The sequence below is a fragment of the Mobula birostris genome, chromosome 4 (genome assembly GCF_030028105.1).
Source record: "Mobula birostris isolate sMobBir1 chromosome 4, sMobBir1.hap1, whole genome shotgun sequence".
Lineage (NCBI taxonomy): Eukaryota > Metazoa > Chordata > Chondrichthyes > Myliobatiformes > Myliobatidae > Mobula > Mobula birostris.
The window spans coordinates 125,369,519-125,387,533 of record NC_092373.1 but is presented as its reverse complement, the minus strand read 5'-3'; positions in this window follow the sequence as shown (position 1 = coordinate 125,387,533).

Genomic DNA, 18,015 nt, shown 5'->3' with positions numbered 1-18,015 from the left:
GGGCTTCATTTTGAACAGATGCAGCCCCTGGTAAGCCTTAGGCTCGCTCAACTCGCTTTCATCTAGGGGGGAGCAGACTTCGGCCCTGCCAAACTGTGTAATCAAGTTTGTGTGGATGCTGTGTGATGTACCCCACCCCACCAAATAACAGACAGTACACCATATGAGATTAAATGATTACACTTTATAGATCTCACTGAAACTGTGTAATTAATAGAGATAAAATATAAATGGAAAATAAAAGATGCCAAACTTATCAAAGTTCAACCACTTCGTGCACAACAGTTGGAGCTCAATTAACGGAGTCTTCTTTCCACCACTTGATCCCCTCTGACCCCCTCGACCCACCGCCTGGGACCAACCACGGTGGTTGACCAGATGCTCCACACGAGTCTTTGTCTCCTCTCCTGGCCGAAAACCCTGGGCCTTGGACTCCCACTAGGGGTCGGTCCCGCCGCCCAGGGTCACAGCATCATATCTCCTCTCTCTGTCCCCATTGTGCCTTCTCCCCCAAAGCCCGCGAAACACAATGGCTTACAGACACACAAGAAAGAATAACATCTATCCCAATTGGTTCGTTCCTCCTCTTATCAATAATATAACCCAAACAAGCAGACAGAGAGAGAGAGAGAGAGAGAGAGAGAGAGAGAACTTCTTACATCACAGTTATTATTACAGAAAAGCCATTTTAAATATATCATAACATAGAAGCCATTTTGTTAGCCTTCACAGTAACACAGAGACGAGGAGGAATTTCTTCTTTAAGGGTCACTAGTCTTTGGATTTCCCTGACTCAGTGATCTTGGACTTAGAATATAGTCAAGGTTTTTTTTTTGCGTGTCGCACCAGACAGTCAGCCATTCTTGTCTGGCACGTGGTGTCAGGATTGGCTCCTTTCAGGTTAACCGGGTCATGATATGAACGTTCCTGACTTGACCCTTTTTTTTTAACGAGGCCGAGTGTCTAGCTCGACATTCAACCCGGCACAGATGGAAAGCGTGCTTGGGGGGGGTGCCCAACTTGGATTCGAACTCGGGTGCCTTCGCTCCGGAGTCTGGCGCTGATGCCATTGCGCCAGCAGCTGGCCTATGTTCAAGGTTGAGACTAACAGTTAGTTAATATATAGGACACTTAAACTGACCAGGGAAAATAGGCAGGTGAGGTAAAGTCTAACATCGGCTCAAACATTGAATAGGTTTGAAGTGCTGACTAACTTACTCTTGCTCCTGTTTCTCACATCGTTACGCTGATGTTCCTTTTCTCTTTGAGTGATGATATTGAAGCAAATCAGTCTGGGGAAACCTGATAAATGGTGTGATGATGTTTCATTTGGTGGAGGATCCAGAAGAAGAGGGTCTATCCCTCGATAAAGTGATGTCCTTTAAGAATGATTTTGGGAGAAATCTCTTGGATAAGGGGTTCTGAATTATTTGAACTCATCACTCCAAAGAGATAACATTGCCTGATCATCATTTTTGATTTTTGAAGTTTTGGGAAACAATCAGACAGGAAAGTGCAGATCAGCCCAACTTAGATCTTATTGAATGTCAAAACCAGATGTCGAGGTCATATGAACCACTCATACTTCTTTTTCTTATATACTTATGCTTTTAGAACATAGTTCTTTGCGACTCCTAGGTAACATTTTTCCAAAGACAAAACTAGCTGATTAGATTATTCAGTTAGTCATTCATTTGCTGCTGGTGGGACAGTGCAATGCACTAATTGCTTTCAGCATTTGATTACATGGCCAGCGACAGCTCTTCAGAACAATCCATTGATCGCAAACCAGTTTAGATCTTCCAAAGGACGTGATGTGGTAAAATAAATTGTCCTTTCTTTCCCTGTTAAAGCTTTCCTGTTTTAATTATTGTAGTACTAGAGCTATCTTAGAATTCTACTGTATACAGTAAAAGCGAATAACAAAAGGAAAGTGAAATGTCGAACACAAATGCAACAAATATCTTTGGCAATGAATGGCAAACTAAAATTAGTCTATGATGACAGTAATAAAAGGCTGATCACAAACTGGCAGACCTTTCAGCTCACTCTGATTATGACTTCCAGTTGAACTGAAATGGATGCAGAATAAATTGCAAATTATGACCTGTTTTATCATTAGAGAGCAATTGTACTCTGAAAAAATTCGGACCTTGGTGGGATAAAGTTGGTTTAAATGTACATTATTTACATTTACCATTTTCTCAAACCATTCTTATGCAGTTTTGTATTTCAGTAAAGACACATGAATTACAATTAATATGTAACTGAGAAACCAATCTGTCAATGTATGTACAGTATATGAATTGATAAAGCTAATTCAATGGCGCTTAAGTCATCGAAACAATGTGCAGATGATATATTGCTGCAAGTGAAGATTGTGAAGCCTTGCGATTGTGAAATTTAATTGATCAATGCAAATGATGTGAAGTGGCAAAATGCCTTTTCGGAGCAGGAGAACAGCCAACACATGAACACATGGTCTAACAATCATGGAAACTGATCATTGAGAGGGTGCTTATCAATGTTACCAGATAACTGCTCAGGGGAAAATAGCAGAAGCAGCTGTCTGCTTTAGAGAAATGTCGGCAGTCTGGATAGCATAGATGATTACTTACCATGTTAGTTCCAGGTGTTGGGTTGATTTATCTACATATCTTTACCAAAACTAGTTGATGAATTAAGTTTACCTGTGGACACTGAGCACAGCAGAAAGAGATACGACACAGATGTCAAAGTACTGTATTAAAACAGTCCACACATGTAGAACTTGTAAAGATATTAATAGGACAAATTGTTGATTAAGTTTAGTAAGAAGTGATGAAAAAAAGCCGTCTCCCACTCAACTGTCTGAGTCCTTGAAATGTTTTTTTGATTGTTGGTAGCCTGGAACACAATGTGCTGTGGAACAGTTCCCTTATAGCCAAGCAAATCTCCATTTTGTGCACTCTGTAGTTGCTGTCAATTGAGGCATAAACTATTTGGCAACTTCCACCCTACCAGAAGGACCCATTTTAAACTGTATACTATAATTGTATTTTTGCACACAGCCCTTCATTGCAACTACATAACATGGGAAACTTCACTGTAGCAGAGCCTTAGGATGAGCAAACATTTAACTGAAGCATTCATGCTGTTTAAGAGCTCTAACTGGTAGTTCTTAATTCTAATGGAACTCATAATACATAGTTTATATGCTTTGCTTTTAAACAAGTACTGACCTGCAACTATTGGAAATCACTCTGAAATTAATTTGTTATTTCCTTGAGGAAAATTAGTCACATGCATTGTTGTGTATTTAATATTTCAATAATACTTTAGTGAGGACGGCTGAGCCCTGGGCTGGACGTCCTGCTCACTTAAGGAAGGTGAAGCGTCTCCCATAGATTCTCTTTTCCAAGTGTAGTGATTACCGCAGGGCCACTGTTTGGCTTGCTGTGTAGGAGATCACTCACGTACGGCCTCCCCTACACTACTGTGCCCATAGCAATGCTTTCACATAGTGATCCTGTTCTTAATGAGTTTGCTATGTCATGGCTGCCCGAGTGTCCAGCAGTATGACTGGGCAGGCAGACTGGGCGCATCGGCCTTGGCTGGCAGCCAGCCTGGGAGAAGGACAACTCTCTACCAGGTAGATGGGACTCGTTAGCCTTGCCAGGCCAGGAGAAGGAAAACTCCGATACTCAACCTGCAGCCTTGTCGTCGCCGCAGTTGTTGCAGCTCGCTGTGCCACTGTGAAATATTCCCTGGCCTAAAGAGGGGATTGGTCCACGCGCACCGAGCCTCACTATAAACCTACACAACGCAGGCAAGAAGAAAAGTCCTACAGCGATGGAGAAGGGGCAAAAATACAGGTGTTATATCACACTAGAAGTCGCTTTCTCAACCCTGCAATTAGGCGGTTCAGACCCCTAGGGTGTCCGTCTATCCCTCTTGGTCTTTGTAAGCAAAGAACCAGCCATTGTCATCAATCACTGATATTTTAGTAATTTGTATATATATTGTTTGATTAAGCTTTCCTGTTTGTTTAAATAATTAATTCCAAGTTTGTGCAAAAAAATACGTGAATTCCATGCGTTATCACACCACCGTATGCTACGTGCATTCCTTGCTTAAAGTGAACTTGAAGTTACACCCGCTTTCCCAGACTCCCCGTGTGCTCGTTTGAATTAATTTAATATTTTGAAGTTACAAAACATAGCGGGCATGAGATCATGAGGAATGGGAGCAGGAATGGGCCAAAATGCCACTTGCACCTGTTCTGCCACTTGGTAAAATCACGCTACTTCTCCCTGATAGTGGACATGCAAGTAGATAAGGTGGTAAAGAAGGCATAAAGCATGCCCGTCTTCATTTTTCAGGGCATTGACTATTACAGTCAGGGAGTCATAAAACTTCAGGTGGGCCGCACTTGGGGTAATGTCTGCAATTCTGGTCACCCTGTGGCAGGAAGGATATGGTGGCTTCAGAAAGGGCACAGAAGATGTTTACCTCGATACCGTGTGAATTAAATGGTGGGAGCTATAAGAAGAAGTTGAACAAACTTCTCTGGAGCATCAAAGGATGACGGAAGACCTGATATTTAAATTATGAGAGGCATAGCTAGGCTGGATATTCAGAATTTTTTCACCAAGCTGGACATATCAAGTACGTATCAAGTACATGAGGATTGAGTTGTGGGGCGGGGGGGAGGTTTTTGACACAAAGAATTGTAGGTGCCTTGAATGGACTGCCTGGTGGAAGTAGATAGGATAGTGGTATATGAGAAGCTGCTATATGCACACATGAATGTGCAGAGAATGGAGGGATATAGATCATGTCCAGGCAAAGTGAAAGAGCAGGAACTGACACCAAGGATTCTACTTTCACTTTAAAACAAGTAGAATCATAAATGTAATCTTCAAAGACCTGAGCAGCTCATATAACAAGTTTTCAGTTTGACTTATTCTGCCACTTCTAAGTGGTAGATCACTGATGACAGGGACTTTCTCATTGTGACATAGTTAAAATAAACAATGTTGAGTTGTTGATATGCTAGCATATCCATAATGATTGCAGAAACACAGAACTGAAATTTGAAGCAACACATTTAATTTCCCAGTCGACAGTCCAACTGTATGTTATGCCTAAAGTCATAATAGCAAAAAAGTACTTCTGCTTCATTGGTTGATATGTGTTAAGCACAAACTCTTGGCAGGAAGCTGTACAGCTACTGGGAATACTGGTACAATGTCGTAATGATGTGCGTTATGTTTTGTTACAAAACTTGGCAGTGCCTGTAGAAAATTAACGGTTGCTATGTCAACCACTGATGTAACCTATTTTTGGATCGTGGCGTCACAGGGATTAAATAAGGCTCGAAGGTGTTATTGGAATCAAATACCTCTGGGAGGGCCAATACAGAATGATATTTAGGCAGCGAAGCTCATGCCCAGTAGGCAGTGCACCCACCAGATACCTTTCTATCAACTGGACAAATGAAGCTGCTTTCTCTGCCAGTTTCCCTGCAAAGAATTGAAAATTTTCGGTGCTTTTCTTTAAAGCACTCACATTATAGTTGTTGATTCGATGAAAGGGATTAATGTAACATGAGCGGAGAGCAACAAAAGGTGGCAAGGCATACAGAGTAGCCATGGGGTGAACTGTCCCTGGACAGCCCTTTCACCAAGCCAAGCTGCACTGGTTTCTTCTCTCTGCCTGCCTTACTCGTTCCCTGTCAGTCTGGAGTTTCAGGCCACACAGCGTTCCCAGTGGGGCTAAATGTTGTCTTCTAGTAAAACTTTAAGAATTAATTGCACATCTAGGTCAGTGCAGTCACCCTTGCTTATTTATGCCTGGTTTCCAGCCATGTTAGGAATAAGCCTGCTAATTATACATTTTGTACATTAACTTAATCATAACATGCTTGAAGTGGCCCTTCCGGGGTCGGGGAGGGCTGGTAGCGGGGTGGGGGTGGGTCTTGCTAAGACCCACCTCTCTTGGAAGGACAACTTCAAGCATAGTTCTTTCCTGCTTCCTGTTCATTCACAGAAAGATGCTTTATAGGCCCCCAAATAGCCAGCAGTAGTTACAGAGAAAATATGTAGGGAAATGTATAGAGATCACAGAATGCGGCATTAATAATAGGACTATAATAGTATGTGATTTTAAATTCCCTAATATTGACTGGACAGACACAAAACCTAAGGATTAAATGGGATGGAATTTGTCAAGTATGTCCATGAAAAATTTCTCATCCGATATATAGATGGTCTTACCTGGGTGTCGTGGCATGGGATTAAACTAAGAACATCCCTCTTGGGAGATGAGACTGGGCATGTGGCTGAAATGTTAGTGGGGTAGCCCTTTGTTTTAAACTAGTAATAGGAAGTAATGGGACAGCTGTACGAGGTCCAAAATTGAGGCAAGGCTAGTTTTGATAGCATTGGACAGGAACTTGCAAACGTTGATTGAGAGGCTGTTTAGCAGGTAAGGGGACCTCGTTTAAACGTGAGATGAGGAAGCAAGGCTGACAAGTCCCTGTTAGAATGTGGGCAAGGCCGGCAGGATTAGGGAATCCTGTCTGACAAAGGATATTGAGGCTCTGGCAGGAAAAGAAGAAGATATATGTCAGCTCAGGATAACTGAGATCAAGCAAATCAAGAATAAGGGATGTAGGAGTACACTTCAAGAAATAAATCAGGAGATAAGCTGGGTGGTCACAGTCTTTTTCCAGGGCAGGAGAACCTAAAACCAGAGGATGAGTTTAAGATGCAAGGGGAAAGATTTAAAGGGGATCTGAGGGGCAAATTTTTTTTACAGAGGTTGGTAGGTATATGGAGGAAGTGGTATAGGTGGGTATAATTACAACCCTTAACAGATATTTGGACAGTTGATAGGAAAGATTTAAAGGGATATGGGCCCAGTGCAGGCAACTGGGACTAACTCAGCTTGGCATCTTGTTTGGTAATGGATGAGTTGGGCTGAAGGGCCTGTTTCTGTGCTGTATAATTCAATAAGTCTAAGGTGAAGATGTAGAAAATCAACAGATGATTTAGAAGATTGCCAGAGAGACCCCAAGTTTGGGGGAGGACAAACAGCAGATATAAGGTGTAGCATTTATGGGGTGTCAGGCAACACCAGCATAGATGACTACATGAGATTAAGTGAGGAATACATTCTGTCTGGTACCACAATACCCAAGGCTCCAGGATTTAATCCTGGTATGAAAACACCAGAATCCTGTATTTTCTGCGGCTGCACCTCATTCCTCAAAGCTGCCAAATCTCATGCCCTGAGGCTATTGAGCACATAGCCAAGGATACCCACTGCAACTCTCGGGTCACTTTGGAACCATCAAGAGCAATGACAATCCCTGCTATTATGAATGCTATGGTCCCCTCAGAACCCCAGGAACTCCAGAAAAGGGCCAAACTTCAGGACCATCCCCACAATACTGCACCATCTGGAAACTACATCGATAGAAAAAAACTGTGACAACTCCCCCATAAAACAGTCCATCAAATTATCTGTGTCTATGAGCATCAGGAACATAAAGCCACCAGCACTAGTAAAGTCTTCCCCTTCAACCATACTTCCTTTCCTAATGATCATAATTATCCTCTTTGCTCATTAAGGGAATGTATTACCACTGGGTTTGTAATCCTTCAATTATACAAAGACTGAAAAGTACTCAAGTATATTTATTAAACTGACATTGAAAAACTAACACTTACACATTTCAATACATCATGAAGGCCTTAAAGCTGTCTGCTTCTTTTTCAATAAAAGAACCGACCAGTTACCCTATACCACCACTCTCCTCCATCTGGCAGAACTGAACCTCTGTCTCAACGATTTTTCCTTCGCTCCTCCCACTTTCTCCAAATTCAAGGGTTAGACAAAGGCACATGGATGGGCCCCAGCTTTGTCTACGTAAAATAGTCCATGTTCCAAGCCAATGCTCAACAACTCTTCCTCTGCTACATTGACGACTGCACTGGTGCTGCTTCATGTACTCATGCTGAGCATGTCAATTTCATCAACTTTGCCTCCAGTTTTCAACCTGCTCTTAAATTCACTTGGTCCATTTTTGACACCTCCCTTCTCTTTCTCAATTTTCTGTATCCAGCATTGGAGACAAATTCTCAACCGACATTTTTTACAGACCTACTGATTCCCATCCGTATCTTGACTATACCTCTTCCCACCCTATCTCCTGTAAAAATGCTGTTCCCTTTTCCAAATTCCTTCATCTTCACTGCATCTGCTCCCAGGATGAGGCTTTCCTTTCCAAAACTTCAGAGATGTCCTCCTTCAAAGAATGGGGTTTCCCTTCCTCCACCACTGATGTTGCCCTCACCCAATCTCCTACATTTCCCAAATCATTAGTGCTTACCCTATCTTCCCACTGCCTTAACAGGGAAAGTGCTCCACTTGTCCTTACCAACCACCCCATGAGCCTTCGAAACCAGCACGTCATACTCCGAAACTTCTGCCATCTCTAAAGCAGGGGTCCCCACCTTTTTTGCACCGCAGACTGGTTTAATATTGACGATATTCTTGCGGACTGGCTGACTGGGGGGGGGTGTTCAAGTTCAACGGTGCGTGACACAGGGAATGAGGAAAGGTGCAGCTGACTCATATCGTTTCATATCACCAAATCTCATGGCCCGGTAGCACGTTCTTTGCGGCCTGGTACTGGTCCACAGCCCGCTGGTTGGGGACCACTGCTCTAAAGGGATCCTACCACCAAATACATCTTTACCTCCTCCCACTCTCTGCTTTCCACAGGGATTTCTCCCTCCATGATTCCCTTGTCCAGTCATCCCTCCTGGCATTTATCCTTGAAAGCAGCCGAAGTGCTACACCTGCCCATTGACCTTACCCCTCACCTCCATTCAAGGCCCCAGACAGTCCTTCCCAGTGAGGCATCACTTCATCTGCAAATCTTTTGGGGCCATCTATCGTAAATTGTGAGGCTGCTTCTTTGGGCACCTCCGCTTTATTCACCAAAAGAAGAACTTCCCAGTGGTCAAACATTTTAATTCCCATTCCCATTGCCATTCTGACATGTCAGTCCATGGCCTCCTCTTGTGCCAAGATGAGGCCATCCTCAGAGTAGAAGAGGAACACCTTACATTCAGTCTGGGTAGTTTTCAATCTGAAGGCATGAATATCAATTTCTCTTTCCAATAAAAAAAACTTTCCCTCCTCCACCACCCCTCTTCTTCTGTTTCCTACTCTGGCCTCTCACCTCTTATCACCTGCCAATTATCTCCTCCTGGTGGCTCTCCTCTTTCCGTTTTTCCACTCTTCTTTCCTATCAGTTTCTTTTCTCTTTACCTTTCCTACCCACCTGGCTTTACTTATCATCTTCTAGTGATCCTTCTTCCCCTCCCCCACCTTTTAAATTTTGGCATCTTCCCCCTTCCTTTCCAGTCCTGAAGAAGGGTCTCAGCCCAAAGAATTGACAGTTTATTCATTTCCGTGGATGCTGCCTGACCTGCTGAGTTTCTCCAGCATTTTGTGTGAGTTGCATAGAATTCTACTTGTCCTCACCTACCACCCGTGAAACTTCTCATCAAACATATTATTCTTTGCATCCTCTGCCATCTTCAACAGGCCCCTACCACCAAACTGGTCTTTACCTCTCTGCACTATCCACTTTCTCCTGGGATTGTTCCCTCTGTGATTCCCTTGTCCATTTGTCCCTCCCCACGAATCTCCCTGTTGGCACTTATCCCTGCAAACAGGAGAAATGCTGCGTCTGCCGATTCATCTGATAAATCTGAAAATCTGACTGAGTGGTGCCAAAACAACAACCTCTTACTCAATGTGAGCAAAGTGAAAAGAGCTGATTATTGACTTCAGGTGGAGGAAACCTGAAGTCCATGAGCCAGTCCTGGTTGGAGGATATAGGTAGTGAGGGTCCAGCACGTAAGTGTAATTATGAAGGAAGCACAGCGACACTTCTATTTCCTTAGGAGTTTGTGAAGATTCGGCATGAGATCTAAAACTTTGACAAACTTCTTTAGATGCATAGTGGAGAGTATATTGACTGGCTGCATCACAGCCTGGTATGGAAACACCAATGCCCTTCAATAGATAATCCTGCAAAAAAAGTAGAAAATACAGACCAGTCCATCTCAGGTAAAGCTCTCCCCATCAATGAGCACATCTACATGAAGTGTTGTCACAGGAAAGCAGCATCCATCATCAGGGGCCCTCACTTCCCAAGACATACTCTCCATCAGGCCATCAGGATTGAATCGAATTGAATGCAAACAACAGGAATTCTGCAGATGCTGGAAATTCAAGCAACACACATCAAAGTTGCTAGTGAATGCAGCAGGCCAGGCAGCATCTCTAGGAAGAGGTACAGTCGACATTTCAGGCCGAGACCTTTTGTCAGGACTAACTGAAGGAAGAGTTAGTAAGAGATTTGAAAGACTCTCTTGAATCGAATTGAATTGACTTTATTACTTACATCCTTCACATACATGAGGAGTAAAAATCTTTACGTTATGTCTCTGTCTAAATGTGCAATGTGCAATTTATAGTAATTTGTAATAAATAGTATGTACAACAGGATAATCAATATAACGTAGGAATACAATTGTATCAGTATGAATTAATCAGTCTGATGGCCTCATAGGAGAAGCTGTCCCAGAGCCTTTTGGTCCTGGCTTTAATGCTGCGGTACTGTTTCCTGGATGGTAGCAGTTGGAACAGTTTGTGGTTGGGGTGTTTCGAGTCCTCAATGTTCCTTTTTACACACCTGTCTTTGTAAATATCCTGAATAGTGGAAAGTTCACAGCTACAGATGCGCTGGGCTGTCCGCACCAATCTTTGCAGAGAACGTATAGGAGCCTTAGGACTCACACCACCAGGTTCAGGAGCTATTATTACATCTCAACCATCAGGCTCTTGAACTAAAGGGGATAACGTCACTCAACTCCACCATCAGTGAAAAGTTTCCACAAACCATGGACTCTTCATCTCATGTTCTTGATATTTACTGCTTATTTATGTATTATTATTATTTCTTTCTTTTTATATTTGCACAGTTTATTTTCTTTTGCATCCTGGTTGACCAACCAAGTTGGTGCATCTTTCATTAATCCTATTATTGTTATTATTCTATTATGGATTAATTGAGGATACCCACAAGAAAATGAATCTCAGGATTGTATATGGTGACATATATGTACTTTGATAATAAATTTACTATGAACTTCGAACTCTTGAACTTTCACCTTCTTCATCACCTCCATTCAGGGTTCCAAACAGTCCTTCCAGGTGACGCAATGCTTTACCCGTGAATCTTTTGGGGTTGACTACTGAATCCAGTACTCCTGATGAGGCCTCCTCTACCTTGGTGAGACCCGTCATAAATTGGAGACGGTATCATCGAGCACCTCCACTCCATCCACAGAAAACTAATTTTTCCAACCATTCTAATTCCTATCCCCATTCCCGTTCCGACATGTCAATCCATGTCCTCCTCTTGTGCTGCAATGAGGCCACTCTCAGACAGGGGGAGCAACAGCTCATTTTCCATCTAGGTAGCCTCCAACCTGATTGCATGAACACGGATTTCTCCAACTTCTGTTAATTTTCCCCCTCCCCCTCCCCTCTCCTTCTGTTCCCTACTCTGTCCTCTTAAGTCTCCTCACCAATCTGTTACCTCCCCAGGCGCCCCTCCTCCTTCCCTTTCTCCCTGGTCTGCTCTGCCCTCCATTCAGATTCCTTCTTTTCCAGCCCTTTGCCTTTTCCACCTATCACCTCCCAGCTACTTACTTCATCCCCCCACTTCCCCCACCCACCTGGCTTCATGAATCTCCTTTTAGCTTGGCCTCCTTCCCCTACCCTGACCTTCTGATTCTTGCATCTTCCCCTTTCCATTCCAATCCTGATGCCTCAAAAGTCATCTGTTTATTCATTTCTATTGATGATGCTTGATCTCCTGAGTCCCTCCACAATTGCTTTGCACTTCCAGCATCTGCTGAATCTCTTGTGTTTTCACTTACACTAATCCCACTTTGTTCTCTTTCGATTCTTATTTCCAAGTTGTACCACTCACCTATACACCTACACACAGTGGCCTTCCAACCTGAGTATCTTTGGTATGTGGGAGGAAACCAGGATACCTAGAGGAAACCCATGCACTCACAGAGAGAATGGGCAAACTCTACATGGGTAGCTCCAGAAGTCAGGATTGAACATGGAATTATGATAAAGCAGCAGTACTAGCTACAACAAATGCTTGCAATGCATGGCGAAATGGTGCTGCCTAAAGCCAGGCGATCCAAGCACAGAATTGCATGAGGTCATCCTTCAAGCCTAGTTGCAGCCTTTTACGCTACAAGACTTCACACTGTCACTAATATCTTGCTTTCACGCGTAAAGGGATAGAGAAGACAAATTATTTAGCACATACAATTGAAAATATGAGGGCACTTCATGTTTTCACTGTTGCTGAGGATGTATTCATTCAGATAAATGGGGATATTATATTGCACCCCAGAATTTTAGCTTGTCGATGGTAGAAACACTTTGGGGAGTCAAGAAAGGAGTCGGTTACCACAGAACACTCAGGCACCTGGGCCCACAGCGGTTACAGGCTAAGTAAGACTCTGCTCAAAGTTGATCCCCAGCAAATAGATCCTCAGGTGTGTGCATGCAACCCTGAATATTGCTCTGTTCCTGGTGAATGGAAGCACAATTTACCTAATACCCAGGACCTGTCAATGCCCCATGGTTCACCATTACATTAAGATGGACAACCAGAGGTGACCTTCTCATTTCTTTCTTCCCCTCCTTTTTTCACCTCATTCTTCATCTGTTTCTCTCCTTCCTCATCTCCCACTCACATTCTCCTTCTGGAGTATAGTTTTGAAGGAAGACCATAAGGCATATGATCAGAAGTCAGCTATCTAGTCCATTAATTCTGCTCTAAAGAAAGTCTCTGCATTCATCAAGCTGTCCGAAAGTGTCAGCAGTGGAAATGGTGAGCAGCTTCAAGATCCTGGGCATCAGCATCTTGGGCCCAACATACTGATGCAATCATAAAAAAGGCACACCATCAGCTATGCCCCACTATGAGCTCGAGGTAATTTGATATGCCAGCAGGGACTCTAGTGAATTTCTACAGATGTATGGTGGAGAGTGTTCTGGTTGGTTGCATCACCACCTGGTATGGAGACCCCAGTGGACAGGTTGAAAAAAACTGCAGATGGTTGTAGACTTAGCCAGCTCCTTCACTGGCACAAGTAGTTGAAGAAAAGCAGCCAGCAAAATCAAACACTCCACCCACTCTATACATTCTTGTGTCTCCCCTTTTCCATTAGACAGAAAGTACAAAAGCCTGGAAGTATGTACCACCAGGTTCAAGGTCTCTATTCTGCTGTTGTAAGACTGTTAAATGGTTGCTTAGTTACAATAAGATGGACTCTTGACCTCACAGCGTACTTCATTAAGACCTTTCACCTTATCATTTATCTACACTTCACTTCCTCTGTGACCGTTACAAAGTATTTTGTACTATGTTCTACACCTGCCCGTAGACTTCCCACCTCACCTCCATTCAGGGCCCCAAACAGTCCTTCCTGGTGAGTCAACCCTTCACCTGAAAATCTGCTGGGGTCATCTATTGTGTTCGGTGTTTCTGTTCTGGCCTCCTCTACACTGGTGAGACCCATCATAAATTGGGGGACTGCTTTGTCGAGCAGCTCCACACCATTTGCAACAAGTGGGACTTCCTGATGGCCAGACATTTTAATTCTGATTTCAATGTGCCAGTCCATAGCCTCTTCTTGTGCCAAGATGAGGCCACACTCAGGGTGGACGAGCAACCCCTTATATTCCATTTGGGTAATCTCCAACCTGATGACATGAACATTGATTTCTCAATTTCTCCTTCCAGTAAAGAAAATCCCCCCTTCCTCTTCATCTATTCCCACTGTGACCTTTTACTTCTCCTCACCTACCTATTACTTCCTCCTGGGTCCCCTCCTCCTTCCCTTTTTCCTATGGTCCACTCTCCACTCTTATCAGATTCTTTCTTCTCCAGCCATTGACCTTTCCCAACCACTTGGCTTCACCAATCACCTTCCCTTCCCCCAGCTTTTTATTCTGGCATCTTCCACCTTCCAATCAGTCCTAAAGAAGGGTCTCGGCTCAAAATGTCAACTGTTTATTCTTTTCCATGGATGCTGCCTGACCTACTGAGTTCCTCCAGTATTTTGTGTGTGTTACTTTGGATTTCCAGCATCTTCAGAATCTTTTGTGCTTGTTATTGTTTTTACCTCAATGTTATGATCTGATCTATATGAATAGTATGCAAGAGAAGGTTTTTGCCTTATTTTGCAACATGTGACAATAACAAACTAATTAAAAACTTTTCTGGAGGAATTTGTAAATGTCACAGTTCATGCTCAAAAACGTACATAGGCTTAGCAAGGCTGCTGACTATATCAACTTTCTTTAGAAATATTCCATTCCTTTTGAGCTGGTGGTTCAGGCTGGCTTCCAATAGTTGCAGCTAAACTTACTTGTCACCAGCAGTGTGGTGGTTTCATACTACCTGTTCCATTAGTGAGGACACGAATGGAATCACTGAAGGACATTTGTGCAGGGCATTTGCTGAGGTAGCCAGTGCATGAGGGTGACTATTGGCTGACTGATGGTGTTGTGGTGTAGTGACAATTGTTTTATTATTATTATTTATTCAGGGATTTGGCTTTGCAGGCTGAGCCAGTATTTAATTACCCATCACTAAATGGCCTTGAGGAGGTGTTGGTGACTTGCTTTTTTTTTTGAATTGATGCAGTCCTTGAGGTGTGAGTATTCCTACAATGGGATGAGGAAGAGATTCCAGGATTTTCACCCAGTGACAATGAAGGAATGGAAATACACAGTATTTCCAAGTCCGATGGTGTGAAGCTTGGAGGACAAATTTCAGCTGGTGTCCTTCCCATGCTTTTGTTGATCTTGTCCTTTAAATATGTAAAGATTGTGGGTTTGGAGGAAGCTGTCCAAGGAGATTTGGTCAGTTGCTGTAACGCATCCTGTTAACAGCTTGAATGGCTGCTCATGTGTTTTGCTGTAGAGTGAATGAATAGTTGTGCAGGAAACCCTTATTGAATGGGTTGCCTTGACTTACATTGTGCTGAGCATCTTGAGTATTGTTGACCATCCACTTAGGTGTAAAGCATCTCATCATACTTGCAGCTTTGTACACTGCCTATAAAAAGTATTCACCCCTCCTTGGAAGTTTCATGTTTTATTGTTTTACAACATTGAATCATAGTGAATTTAATTTGGCTTTTTTGAAACTGATCAACAGAAGACTCTTTTGTGTCAAAGTGAAGACAGATCTCTACAAAGTGATCTAAATTAATTGCAAATACAAAACACAAAATAATTGATTGCATAAGTATTCACCCCCGACCCCCCTTAATATGACACACCAAATCATCACTGGTGCAGCCAATTGATTTTAGAAGTTGCATAATTATTTAAATGGAGATCTATGTGCAGTCAAGGTGTTTCAATTGATTGTAGTAAAAATACACCTGTCTCTGGAAGGTCCAACTGCTTCTGAGTCAGTATCTTGGCAAAAACTACACCATGAAGACAAAAGAACACTCCAAGCAACTCTGTGAAAAGGTTTTTGTAAAGCACAAGTCAGGAGATGGATACAAAAACATTTCCAAGTCACTGAATATCCCTTGGAGTACAGTCAAGTCAATCATCAAGAAATGGAAAGAAAATGGTACAAATGTAAATCTGCCTAGAGCAGGCTGTCTCCAAAACTGATTGACCATGCAAGAAGGGGGCCTCTGAGGGAGGCCACCAAGAGACATGCGATAACTCTGAAGGAGTTACAAGCTTCAGTGGCTGAGATGGGAGAGACTGTGCATAGAACAACTATTGCCTGAATCTTCGTGGTTGCAGCTTTATGGGAGAGTGGCAAAGAAAAAGCCACTGTTGAAATAAACTCACATGTGAAATCTCGGCTAGAGTTTGCCAGAAGGCATGTGGGGGACTCTGAAGTCAGCTGAAAGAAGATTCTAAGGTCTGATGAAACCAAAATTGAGCCTTTTAGGCATCAGACTATACATTATGTTTGGGGTATGCCGAACACCGCACATCATCAAATTGCACCATGCATACCATGAAGCATGGTGGTGACTGCATCAAGCTGTGGGAATGCTTCACTGTAGCAGGCCCTGGAAAGCTTGTGAAGATAGAGGGTAAAATGAGTGCAGCAAAATACAGGGAAATCCTGGAGGAAAACCTAATGCAGTCTAAAGAAAACTGCAAGAGATTTGTTTTCCAGAAACACAATGACCTTAAGCATAAAGCCAAAGCTACATAGGAATGGTTTAAAAACAACAAGGTTAATGTTCTGGAGTGGCTAAGTCAGAGTCCAGACCTCAATCCAATTGAGAACTTGTGGCTGGACTTGAAAAGGGCTGTTCACTCACAATTCACATGCAATATGACAGAACTTGAGCAGTTATGTAAAAAAAGAATGGAGAAAATTTACAGTGTCGAGATGTGCAAAACTAATAGAGACTTATCCACACAGACTCAAGACTGCAATTGCTGCCAAGGGTGCATTTACTAAATACTGACTTGAAGGGGTGAGTAATTATCGAATCAATTATTTTGTATTTAATAATTGTAATAAATTTAGACCAATTCGTGGAAATGTATTTTCACTTTGACACAAAAAAGTATTTTCTGTTGATCAGTGTCAAAAGAAGCCAGATTAAATCCATTGTGATTCAATGTTGGAAAACAATAAAACATGAAAACTTCCGGGGATGGGATGAATGCTTTTTATAGGCAATATAGATAGCAGACAGAAGTTGGTAGATAAGAGATAAGCCATAGGATTCTAACCTTTGACCTTCTGTTATAGCCATGTTGTGTATATATACAGTACTGGTTACCCAGGTTCAATTCCTGCCACTGCCTATAAGGAGTTTGTACATTCTCCCCATGACCGCGTGGGTTTCCACTGCGGGCTCTGGTTTCCTTCCACAGTCCAAAGCCCAACCGATTGTTAGTTAATCAGTCATTGTAACTTGTCCTGTGATCAAAATATTGTGCTTTGGCTTGATGAAGCAGAAGGTCTATTCCGCGAGTTGGAGAACTACAAGAGAGGAGGCAGCGCCCAGGTCTGGGAGCAAAGTTTAAAAGGGGAAAGCTTCGTGGGAACTTGGCTATAACCAGCACACTGACCGTGTGTTGGAGAACATGGAAGGTTCAGGCATAAAAGGAAAACACTGCCTAGCAGAGCAGTCATCAAAGGAGCAGTCATCGATGGAGTGGTCAGAGTCAGAGTAGTATGGCTTTGGCTTTTTTAAGTATAGAAAAGGTAAAAGAGAGTTGAGGGTAGATATAGGACCAATAGAAAATTATGCTAGAGATATTGTAATGAGAGACGCAGAGATTACAGAGGAACTGAATGCATATTTTGCATCAGTCTTCACAGTGGAAGACATCTGCAGTATACCGGACATTCAAGAGTGTCAGGGAAGTGAAGTACGTGCAGTGAAAATTATGACTGAGAAGGTACTCAGGAAGCTTAATGGTCTGAGAGTGGATAAATCTCCTGGACCTGATGGGATGTACCCTTGGGTTCTGAAGGAAGTAGCTGGGGAGATTGCGGAAGATATAACAATGATCTTTCAAGATTCAATAGATCTTGGCATTGTACCGGATGACCGGAAAATTGCAAATGTTATTTCGCTATTTATGAAGGGTGGGAGGCAGCAGAAAGGAAACTATAGACCTGTTAGCCTGATATCAGTGATTGGGAAGTTGTTGAAATCAATTGTTAGGGATGAGATTATGGAGTACCTGGAGGCACATGACAAGATAGGCCAAAGCCAGCATGGTTTCCTGAAAGGAAAATCCTGCCTGATTAACCTACTACAATTTTTTGAGGAAATTACAAGCAGAGTAGACAAAGGAGATACAGTAGATGTGGTATACTTGGATTTTCAGAAGGCCTTTGAC